Source organism: Rhinolophus sinicus, chromosome 18 (genome assembly GCF_057876585.1).
Source record: "Rhinolophus sinicus isolate RSI-liver-muscle chromosome 18, RSI-T2T, whole genome shotgun sequence".
NCBI classification, from domain to species: Eukaryota; Metazoa; Chordata; class Mammalia; order Chiroptera; family Rhinolophidae; genus Rhinolophus; species Rhinolophus sinicus.
Genome location: NC_142518.1, coordinates 102,235,536 through 102,248,718, shown reverse-complemented (window position 1 = coordinate 102,248,718; position 13,183 = coordinate 102,235,536). Strand labels below are relative to the sequence as shown.

Genomic DNA, 13,183 nt, shown 5'->3' with positions numbered 1-13,183 from the left:
TTCTTCATAGATACTGAAACAGGGTATAGAATATTTAACACCATGATGTAACATGATATCACACACACACACACAAAATACATAAATATATACCTATGTGTTTATATACAAGTTCTTACAATTAACTTTGCCAACTTGTTGCACCGATATTGCTAACCTTTTTTTTTTTTTTACATTGGAGGAATTATTCATTATTAATTTGTACCAACTGGACAAACAGTAAACCAAGTTTACTATCTGGATGTGCTGAAAAGGCTGCGTGAAAAAGTTAGACGACCTGAACTTTTCGCCAATAATTCATGGCTCTTGCATCACGACAATGCACCAGCTCATACAGCACTGTCTGTGAGGGAGTTTTTAGCCAGTAAATAAATAACCATGGTGGAATACCCTCCCTACTCACCTGATCTGGCCCCCAGTGACTTCTTTCTTTACCTGAAGATAAAGGAAATATTGAAAGGAAGACATTTTGATGACATTCAGGACATCAAGGGTAATATGACAACAGCTCTGATGGCCATTTCAGAAAAAGAGTTCCAAAATTGCTCTGAAGAGTGGACTAGGCGCTGGCATCGGTGGGTACCTTCCCAAGGGGAGTACTTCCAAGGTGACCGTAGTGATATTCAGCAATGAGGTAGGTAGCACTTTTTCTAGGATGCGTTCGCGAACCTAATTATCTGACCTCGCATGTGGGTGGGGAAACATTAGGAGTATTGTCACTAAGGAGACGAATAGGGGAAGGATTCCCATTGCCTGCATTACAATTTCAAGATGAGAGAAAACAACTGACACATAAGAACTGGAAAAGAAGTTTTGCATATAATAGTGCATTTGGAAAAACAAAGAAATACAAAAACAAAATAAAATACAAGATTTTTGGCATGGCATAAAATTAGCACACAAAACTATAGCAAATATACACATACACAGACTCTCACACATAGAGATATCAGTTAGAAGCTGCTTAGGAATACAGCACTTGAAACCTATATGAGAAAACATTAAAACATTCCTGAAAGGCATGAAAGTAAATCTGAAAAACTGAAAAAACATTTCTTGTACTTGGACAGGATAACTCAACTTCATAGTGATGTCTCCCAAATTTAATATATTAACTCAATGTTATCTCCTCAAATATAATAAGTTATTTTTTATAAAACTAAACATGTGGATTCTGAAATTCATATGGAAAAATAAACATGTAAGAACCCTGAGAAAGAAGACCAATAGAAGGGCAACTAGCACTACCAGATATTAAAACATACTCTAAAGTTTCTATAATTAAGATTGTGTGGTAATGGCAAGTGAACAGGTCTACTGACTAATTTAACTAACTAGAATGTCCACAGATAGACACAGAACATATAGAAGTCAAGTATGTGATAATCATATCACACAACTGAGAAAAAGGTAAATGTTTTAACAAATGGCAAGGAACACCTGCATAGCCATTTGGGGAAAAAATAAATTGGATGCATCATACACTAGAATAAACACCAAAAAGAACAGAAATGTAAATGTTAAAAAATTGAAACCCCAGAAGTAAAAGAAAACATTACTTTATAACTTGGACAGGCGAAACGTTTCATAACTACAGCTCTAAATATAGAAGCAATAAAAGCAAAGAAGACTGATGAATCTAGCTACATAGGAATGAAAAACTTCGGCACTGCAAAAAGAAAAAAAAAACATTTAAAAAGGTAAAAGACAAATGAAAAAATGGGAGAGAATCCATGAAACTTATATCATAAACAAAGAGCTATTTCCCAAGCACATAAAGAGCTTTTAAATGATGAGGGGGAAAAAGGAGAAAAACAAGATAGAAAAAAAGTGGTCAAAAGATATAAACAGATAATTCATAGAAAAAGAAAAATAGCCCTCAACATAATAAAAAATAACTCACTCACCATAAGAGAAGTGCAAATTAAAACTACATGCACAGTGAGATACCATTTTGAAAACTCCATCAGATAGTCAGAAAGTCAAAATGGCCCTTATCCTGGTCATGCTACTAGAAAACACGCAGTCTCAGCTGTTTCTGACGGATGTGTAAAATGGCAAAAACGCTAAGGGAGGGAATTTAGAAATATCTGACACACTACATATGTGCTTACCCTTTGATCTATCAATCCTTCTCCCAGGAAGTTACGGTAAAGGTATACCTCAAAAAATATAACATATGCATATCATTATTAAGGGAAAACACATTTTTGTAATAAGAAAATATTTCCCATACATAGGACCATACATAGGAAATTTTTGAATAACTATGGCGAATTCATAGAGTTAATTATGCTGCTGCACAAAATGAGGAAGGTATCTATGAATCAGCAGAGTTACTTCCAAATTTATAACTAAGTGAAAAAAGCAAATGCAGAGAAATAAATGTACATAGGAAACTCATTCTATTAGGCCAATATTACCCTTATACCAAACCGAAAGACATCAGAAGAAAAAAATTGCATGCCATTGTTCCTTACGAATATAGACAAAAATTGTTAACAAAATACTTGTAAACCAAATTTAGCACCATGTAAAAAGGATTATATTACATGAACCAGCGTGATTTATTTCAGGAAGGCAAGGTTGATTCAACATACAAAAATCATTCATTGTAATAACCCACATTAACAGAATACACAACAGACACCACATAATCATCTTAATAGATACAGAATAAACATTTGACAAAATAGAATATCCTTTCGTGATAAAAACACTCAACTAGGAGTAGAAGGGGATTTCCTCAACTTGATAAAAGGCATCTATGAAAACACCACAGCTAACTTCCCACTTAGCGGTGAAAAACTGAAGGCTTTCTTTCTAAGATCAAGAACAAGACAAGGATGTCTGCTAATGCTCCTTCTATTCAGCATTGTGCTAGAGGTTCTAGCCAGAAAAATTAGGCAAGAAAAAGAAATAAAAGGCACTCATATTAGAAAGCAAGAAGTAAAAGTATCTCTATTTGCAGATTACACAATCTCACATAGAATCGTAAGCAGTCCACAAAACAAACTATTAGAGCTAATAAACAAGTTCACCAATGTTGCAGCATACAAGATCAATAAGCAAAAATCAGGTGTATGTCTATATACTAACAACAAGCATATGAAAATGAAATTTTAAAAATTCAATTTGGAATAATAGCAAAAAAAAGAAACTAAGGAATAAATTTAACAAAATAGTTTAACAAAAAAATGTAATAAAATAAATAAGTGAAAGATATAATGAAAACAACAAAATATCACTGAAAGGTATTAAAGACCAAAATAAATGGAAAAATATCCCATGTTCATTGGTTGGGAGACTTCATATTGTTCAGATGACAACAGTCCTGAAAATGATCTACAGATTCAATACAATCCTTATCAAATGACAGCTGTTGGGAAGTTTATTTTTATTTTTATTTTGGAAGAAATTGACAATCTGAGCCTAAGATTCATATTAAAACACAAGGGACCCAGAATAGCCAAAAATCTTGAAAGAAGAACAAAGCTGGAGGACTCATGTGCTCCAATTTCAAAACTTACTACAAAACTACTGTAATCAAGACAGTTTGATACTGGCATAAGGATAGACATGTAGTTAAACGGAATACAATTGAGATTCCAGAAATAAACCTGTGCATCTATGATTAACTGATTTTCAATAAGGGCACCAAGACAATTCAATAGGTTTAAAATAACAGTCTTTTCAACAAATGGTGCTGTGACAACGAGATATCTGCATGCAAAAGAATGAACTTACACACGTACCTCACGCCTACTATAAAAACTAACTCAAAATGGATCAAAGACAAGATTTCCGATTAAGATGGCAGAGTAGGTAAAAGGAGTGCTTGCCTCCTCTCCTGATCATATCAAAATTACAACTCAACTACTCAGCAACCATTATTGAGAATTGCCTGAAGCCTAGCTAGAGAGAAGTCCTACAACTACAAATATACAGAAGCCACCTGGAGACTGGTAGCAGGGGCAGAGATGCCCAACGGGCTGGTCCCACACCCACGTGTGGCAGTTAAAAATCAGGAGGGATATCTCAGCTGTGGAGGTCCACCCCGAGGAGCATGGGGTCCCAGCCCCACACCGGACTCCCCAGCCCCGGGCTCCAGGGCCAGGGAGAGAAGTCCCCACAAATTCTGGCTGTGAAAACCAGTGGAGATTATGGCTGAGTGAAACAGAGGGTGGCTGCAGTCCCAGGTGCTCCTCTAAAAGGGCCCAGGCATGGACTTACTTGCTGATGGACTCCCTCGCTCTGAGCTCCAACTCTGGGGCAGCTTGAAAGGTGCCAGGGGCATACTGAATTGTCTGGCTTTACAACGATGGCTGGAGGAACAGCTTTCTCTCAGACACAAGTGCTGGCCAAAGCCATTGTTTCTTTCTTGAGCCCTCCCCCTTTCCAGTGAACAGACAGGTGGCTGCCACATGTGAGTTTTTATTTGACAGAAATTGCCATACCAGAAGCGATGTGTGACAGAGCACTGTCATGATGGAGCATGATTTATGGCACACTTTAAAATACACCTTCTCTTAATCGTAGCTCACACCCGACTGATTACACCGAACAGTTGAAACTTGTCACACACTGTTACCAAGGTTCAACGTGCCATTTCCGGTATTGAAGATCCCTGCCTTTCAGTTGGATGACACTCGGCAGCAGCATTCACCATATTTTGTGATCACAAAGGAAAGGCTCCATGTCACCCATCGCTTCTGGTACATGGTAATTTCTGTCAAATAAAAACATTACAGTGTGTCCTCATCCACCTTATTCACTGGATCTGGCACCACGGGACTTCTGGCTCTTCCCCGAAGTCAAAATGACCATGAAAGGAAAACCATTTTAATCAATTCAGGACATTGAGGCAGCCACAACAGCGCAACTAAAGACACTCATGAAAGAGGACTTCCAGAACTGCTTCAGAAAGTGGCAAGAATGATGGGATAAGTATGTTCAAAGTGAGGGGGAGTATTTTGGGGGGCATTAATGGCAATGTGCCTTTTACTGTAGTAGTTTTTTATTTAAACATTCACTGTATGTTTTGATCACACCTCATATGCTACCTACAAGGGACGCACTTCAGATCAAAAGACACACACAGACTGAAAGTAGAGAGATGGGAAAAAAATATTTCATGAAAAAAAAGCTGGGGTAGCAATACTTATACCAGACAAGAGACAAAGAAGGACCCAGTAATCCCACTTCTGGGTATTTATCTGAAGAAACCCAAAACACTACTTCAAAGGGACATGTGCATCCATATGTTCATTGAAGCATTATTTACAATAGCCAGGACACGGAGGCAACCTTGGTATCCATGAATGGATGAAAAGATAAAGCAGAGGTTGTACATTTATACAATGGAATACTACTTGACCATAAAAAAGAATGAAATCTTGCCATCTGCAACAACATGGATGGACTTACAGGGTATTGTGCTGAGTAGAGTAAGTCAGACAGAGAAAGACAAATGCCATATGATTTCAGTTATACGTAGAATCTAAAGAACAAAATAAATGCACACACAAAACAGAAACAGACTTATATATACAAAGAACATTTTGATGGTTGCCAGATGGGAGATGGGTTAGGGGGATGGGTGAAAATTGTGAAGAGATTAAGAAGTCAAATTGGTAGTTACAAAATAGTCATGGGGATGTAAAGTATAGCATAAGGAATATAGTCAATAATATTGTAATAACTATGTGTGGTGTCAGACGGGTACTAAATTTATCAGGGTGATCATCTTGTAAGTTATATAAATGTCTAATCACTGTTGTACACCTGAAACTAATAAAATATTATGTCAACTGTAATTGAAAAATAAATATTTTAAAAATGGATCAAAGACCAAAATGAAGGAACTAAAACTTAAAACTCTGAGAACTTTGAAAACATAGGGGTTAATTGTTGTAACCCTGCAGTATTACATGGTTTTTAAATATGACACCAAAAACACACAGAAAAAAAAAAAACAAAGAGAAAACTGATAAATTGGACTTCATCGATGTTAAAGTCTTGTGCATCAAAGGACACTATGAAAAAAGTGAAAAGACAACCCATAAAATGGGAGAAAATATTTGTAAATCACATATCTGATAATAATTATGTCTTGTATCCAGAATATATAAGGAACTCTTACAGCTCAACAATAAAAAGACAGCCTAATTTTAAAATGGTCATTTCTCCAAAAATAGATATACAGATGGTCAATGAGTCCAAGACAAAATTCTCACCAACATGAATCATTAGGGAAACAAAAATCAAAATCACAATGATATACCACTTCACACCAACTAGGATGACTATAACCAAAAACATAGACAATAACCGGTGTCACTGAGAATGTGGACAAATTATAAAACCCATATAATCCCAGTGGGGATAGAAAATGGTACAGCCACTTTGGAAAACAATCTTGCATTTTCTCAAAAAGTTAAACGGAAAATTAACTATGATCTAACAATTCCACTCCCAGATATAATCCAAGGAGAATTGAAAATAGGTGTTGAAAGAAAAACCTTGTACATGAATTTTCATAGTGGCAGTATTTAGAATAGCCAAAAATTGGAGACAACCCAAATGTTCAACAATTGATGAGTGGAAAAACAAAGAGATAGCATACCTATACAATTGAATATTATTCAGCCATAAAAAGAAGTGAAATCATGCTACAACATGGGCAAACCTTGAAAATATTATGCTAAATGTAAGAAGTCAATCACAAAACAGCATATATTACCGTGTTTCCCCGAAAATAAGACCGCGTCTTATATTAATTTTTGCACCAAAAGGCGCATTAGGGCTTATGTTCAGGGGATGTCATCTTGAAAAATCATGCTGGGGCTTATTTTCTGGTTAGGTCTTATTTTCGGGGAAACGCGGTATGTGATTCTATCTGTATGAAATGTCCAGAATAGGCAATCCAGAGAGACAGAAATTAATAGTTTCTAGGTATGGGGGGGAGGGGAAGGAGATGGGGCAAGGGGAGTAACTGCTAATACGTACAGGTTCTTTTTGAGATTATGAAACTGTTTTGGAATTAGATAGTGGTGATGGCCACACAACTTTGTAAATATCCTGAACATACTAAATTGTACACATAAAAGGATCAATTGTACAGTATGTTAATTATAACTCAATAAAAAAGATAATTCTTTTAAAAAAGTAATCTGGACATAAATGTTAAGGAATTTAAAATACTTTCTGAAGATATGGGAGATCACTGAAGGCTTCTGAATAAAAGAGTGGTAAATAAGATTTAGGTTTCAAATAGACAACACTAACAGCAATGTGGACAGATTAGAAGGAAGAGAGCCTGTAAGAAGAAAGGCCAGGTAAAGATAAGGGGGAAGGTGAGGGGATTAGAAAGCACAATCGGAAACCACAAGATTGCCACGGGGATACGAAAGTCAGTTTGGGGAATATAATCAATAATGTTGTAAAGATTTTGTAGGGTATCCGATGGACACTTGTCTCGTTAGGAAGACCACCTCAGGGATGATGTAGATGCCTGATCACTGCACTGTACACCTGAAGGTGAAGAATAATGAATGTCAACTATAATTACATACACACACACACACACACACACACACACACACACACACACGAAGTGGAGTACAGCATAAGGAATAGAGACCGTGGAAATGTAATGGCTGTGTGCGATGCCAGAGGGGTAGTAGATTGGGGGAGGGGGGTTATCACTTTGTGAGGGGTATAAATGTCTATTACATTGTTTTGTACACCTGAAACTAATAATAAAAAAGAAAGAAAGAAAGGCCATCTAGGAGTCCATTCAAATAAACCTGGAAAACAATGAGGGTTGGAACTAAGGACAGAGCAGCTGAAACGGAAGGGACAAACTGAAGGTGTACTACAGGAAATGTACCTGTGCCTAGCTGTACTGACCAGACTTACCGTTAAAGTAAATGTTTGCGTATAGGTTGTTTTCACTGATAAAATCAAGTTTTATTATCATTTGCTCAGTAGAATTAAAGTAACATAACAGAATTTATAAAACCAATTATCTTTATTGTAGAACAAGTTGTGACCAAGGTTATGGTTCCTACAAGATAAATTATTGTTTCCAAAAGAGAAGAAGTTTATAATGATACCAATAGTTTTTTCGTTTCCCCCATAACTTTTCCAGAATAAGCACTAAGTTCGTTTTAAATTCGATTAGTACTCCTTATAATAAAGCTGAGTGATGTAGAGTAAAAGAGCAAAAAGATTCATATATTACTCCCCTCTCTAGGGCAAACACCATTAAAAGTTTGGAATTTATCTTTCTGTTCTTTCTTCCTTTTGTATATGTATACACATACATATGCATACACAAGTAGGTTTTTAAAAAGTAAATGTCATCATATGCTACATGTACTCGTGAATTAATTTTATGCTCAATAATTCCTATTGGAACTTCCCCTGATGAGTACAAACGAAATATTAGTTTTACCTCTGCACTGTAGCTCATGTAGGGATGTAATTTATCCGAATTTATCTATCTCCTTTGATACATTTAGGTGGTTTTTCATTTTGTTTGTTTTTAGTTTTGCTGCTAAAGGACAAAGAGAGTAATCCCAGCATCTTTCTCACATCTCAAACTGTTTCCTGCAAGTACTCCAGTGTTTGTGCAAAGTGGGGATGGAATCACAGGAGTTCAGAGTTGGGAGGATAGTGCCATTTGTTCAGTTATTTTGTTGTTAAATGAGAGAAGGCAGAGTGGCCTGCTGCTCAAATACTTTTGGGTTACAAACAAGGAAGCAGAGGTCCATGGGAAACAACTTGAACAACGCATTACTTTCATAGGCTGCATGAAATTGTAAAACGAGCACTGGACTTGGGGTGGGAATTCCTAGCCCAGATTCTGAAGTTTCTATCATGGACAAATTTTGAATCTGTCTGAGTCTTAATATCTCAAATTTTTAAATGCAAATAAAAATACCTCTTCACTGAGTTGGTGTGCATCTCAAAAAGAAGATGAATATGGAAGTGATTTTTAAAATGTCAAATGCTAGTCATATGTTAATTAATTCTTAATATCCACTCTTGTGACTTTCCCTCAGGTATGACTGTGTTTATTTTAATGTGTTGAATACCTTTTCTCCTAACACTGTAAATCCCCCAATATCAGTGTCTTTCTACCAGAACACATAAGTCTACCATGACAGTCAATCTTACGTTCCTATTTTACTAAGTAATCGCTACTGATGAAAACAATGGAGTTAACATTTATTGACTACCAGGTAAGGTTCTAGGCTGTTTTTCCTTATATTAGTCCTGAGATATAATTATTCCCATGACATAGGTACAGAAGTTTATAATTAGAGAAGTCAAGTAAGGTGTCTGGGGTTGGCAGAATAAATCTCTGGCAAAGCCACAAATGGGATCAGTCTTTCTGGTCACCAACACATTCTCATGGAACCAGACTTTGTGCAAAGAACAATCTATTCTCAAGTCACAGCAAACCAATCTTTCCATATATGTTTGTCTATCTCTTCTAAGGTCAATTGTCTGCTACTCATTTCACCCTCCCTACTTTTTATTCCAATAAATAACAGATTTCTTTCTTTTTTTCTATATACATATTGATCAGATCTCTAACATATGCAGCTCCTCCTCTCTACAGAAAACTAAAACCCTTCCATTTTTCTTCTTGCTACACAGGGGGATAAAAAGTTGTTCCAAAAGTTGGTAATAAAATTGACCTTATGTTTGAAATGGGAGGGAGCGCTGTAGTGAGAAAGTATTCTAAGTCATTAATATTTATTTACCTTTCAGGTTTTCCCACCCCCAGAGCTGAGTCTAATTTAATCCCTCTCAAAAGTTAGCTCGACACTTCCTGGGAACATAGACTATTTCCGGTGATTTAGACATCAGAACTACTGAACAGTGGGAGTGAAAACAGAAAGCACAGAATGTTGACTCTGAAAATAATGCTAGAAATCATCTAGGTACATTCAGGTACAATGACAGCATGAAAGTGCTATTTAAATGCCCCGTGAAATGTTGAAAAAAAGGGAGGTGGGGTAGGGAACAGATCTGTTTCATCTCTGGAAAATGGAAAGTATGTAATGTACAAGCCACCAACATTGAGTTGTTTCTGCCAGAGAAATGATGTTGGGACCAGACTGAAAGAGACCAAGAAAGCTGACTTATAGCTGCCCTTACTGAAGAAGACTAACACTATTAGAAAGTAGACAAGATACTGAATAGTTTCTACAACACTCCCACAGGAGTGAAGGAACAGGTGAAAGATGGCAAATAATACTGCCTAGAAAAATATTGCCAGGAAACAGATGTGACTTATATCACCATAATATCATATTACCATCAACTTTTAAAATATAAAGCACAGCTACACAGCAAGAGAACAAATCAAAAATACAGAGGGGGCCCAAAAAATGTATACACATTTCAAGGAAGGAAAAAACTGTATTAAAATTACGCTGATGGTAACATTGAGCATCTCTTGTCATTGCAGAAGTCAAATGTGACTTGTATTCATCTTTTATTATTGGCATATATTGAGTCTTACAATTTTAATAGTTTTTTTTTCCTTTCTTAAAATGTGTATACATTTTTTGGGCACCCTTTGTATATACATTGTTTTGGCACCCTCAGAAATATGCAGGAGTCAATAGAAGCTAAAACATGAGCTGGCAGCACTTGGCAAAAAGTGGAAGAGAAACAGATAAAACTATCACAGAAATAAAGCCAAAATGGAAGCATCACAAAGAACGACAGATACTCCTGAAATCACTGGAAAGAACATAGCGAACATGATTGACAAAAGTGAGCAGAATAAAACAGAAATGAAGGAAACAGTGAACAATTGGAGAAAATTTAAAATGTAGAGGGCAGGTAGAGTCAACATAAATATCAGTATATATTATACATATTTAAAGAATTAAGAAAGCTTTGCCTCAATGAATCAGGCCTTGAATCTACATATGACATGGTAACAGCAGGTTCCACAAAAAATGACAAAGAATAAATGACACTTAGATATATCCTATTCAAATATTAAAAAATTCCTCTGGGAACTCAATAAAAATATCAAATCAATTATAAATGAAAAATATTAGGATAGCCTCAGATTTCCACAAAATAACATTCAATGCTAAAAGGTAGTGGAACAATGAAAGAAAAGAAATGTGACCCCCAAATTCTACCCATAACATATCTGTCATCTACCTTCAAAAATTCAGAGCATATACTTTCCTTTTAAGAAACAACTAAAAAGAAAAAAACACTAGGTAACAAAAAGAGATTGAATGAAAATTGGACAAAATAGTAATTATTTAATTCTGACATATTAAGATTAAAACACATGTGAGGATTATGGTCACAGGAAAATATGTAAATGTTATAAACACTGACAACATAAAACAATGTAACTTACAAAGTTGACAGGGAAAAGTATTACTGTGTATGTTGAATTCCTCATCTTTCATGGCAGAGAGTCAAAATAAATCATTCATATCTGAAAAATAACAGAGGTATATACAACATTTAAACGTACAAACACTAAAAGAATGTAAATAAATAAATTGGGGAGCACAGAAATGGGAGGAGATAGTGGAAAAATCGAAATATATTAAACATTTTCACAACAGCTGAAAATATCATAAAGAAAATAAACAGGCAAATTACAAATGGGACATAAATATTTACAAAATTTATTACAGATCCCTAATAAAGAGCTTCCATAAAATTGAAAAAGAAACATCAACAACCCAAGCGAAAATTGGGCAAGGGCATGAAAAAAATAAAGCAAATATAGGAAATAGGAAATTCCATAGAACACATGAATTGGTTTCCTCCACAAATAAACTGCAAAGGAAAAAAGGGTGGGGAGAACTGTTATCAGTTAAAACACGGTTAAGAGATATGTAAATCAAATGTGTTGACATTTTTTGAAACGTAATTCAACCAAATAATTAAAAAGATACTTTTAAGACACTGGGATATTTGAATATAGATTATTAAATATTAAGGAGTCATTGTTAATTTCAGTACGTGTCATGCTACTATCATGAATTGTTTTTAAAGCTTTATCTATTAGAGAAATGTACTGAAGTATTGAAGAGTGAATTGATACGATATCTGGGATTCAATTTAAAATATTCCATAAAGATTATAAGAAAGAAAAGGGATAAATGAAGCAAAACTCTTGGTAAGTTTTGATTCCAGAAATGAGTCTGGAGGCTCACTATGCTATTCTCTCTAGTTGTGTCTATGTTAAAACTTTAATTGTGTACATTTCAAATGAGCAGTTGTAAAAAGTCCTGTATGGCAGTGCAATTCTGTGTCTAGAGAACAGATAAATCAAAAATATCACAATTATTTCAGTTACCATTGAAATATAATTCCCTTGGCATTCTATTACTGGTATTATTTGTTTTAAAACCAAACATTTAAAAAGAGGTGTATCAACAGTCGTGTAACAATTTTTTGTTTTTTAATCTTAAGCTGACTGGTTGACTGAACCGACTGGTAAATTCAGTTAAACTGACTGTATAGGGACTTTAGCTAAAATATAAAAATGATATTATGGCAACTTTGCTGATGAAATCATTCGTCCTTTAGGGAGGGGGAGGAAGTATGCGAATCTTGTAGCTAGTATAAGAAAAATTAATTTCTTATTGATTATCGCTCAGATAGAAGGCCCCGAAGGGAGAAAGGGAGGTGCACAAACGTTACCATCTGGCTATTCTGAACCCCCCTTTGCAGTGCTTCCCCAGTATTCCCTCAACACACCCAAGGGAGGGCTTCTGCTCCATTAACAAATCTTGCTGTGCTGTTTGTAATTACAACTTCAAGGAAGCTATTACCCATCCCAACCTAATTGCATTGTTTGAAAATAAGTCTCTAGACAATAGAACATTTGAAGATAAAGGAACAAATCCTATTTCGGATCTGAAGATAAAAATGCAAGGGCAGTGATCTGATTTTCATCAAGGGAAGTATGTGGTTACCACACTGTGGGAAGACACTTAATTCTACCTTTAGAATTAAGTGAACATTTACGAGACTTTAGGGAATAATATACCAGAACTACCCCGTGATACAAACTATCAGACACTTTTAACACGACTTTTAGCAAAATTCATATATCCAAGGAAATAATAAATATGCTTCCTACAATTATCCCACCCTAATCATCCAAGGAGGAAAA

The 13,183-nt window shown here is 35.5% G+C and overlaps 1 protein-coding gene across 2 annotated transcripts in view; it reads right to left on the bottom strand.

The window, feature by feature from the left end:
- The window catches only part of LOC141569587 (endogenous retrovirus group K member 5 Gag polyprotein-like), a 579,116-nt gene extending 567,673 nt beyond the window's left edge, over positions 1-11,443 (bottom strand). For both annotated transcript variants that reach the window (XM_088794787.1, XM_088794785.1), the window contains exon 1: positions 11,408-11,443. The gene's annotated coding sequence lies outside the window, so the exon portion shown is untranslated. The remainder of the gene's footprint in view (positions 1-11,407) is intronic.
- Positions 11,444-13,183: the final 1,740 nt, after the last annotated feature.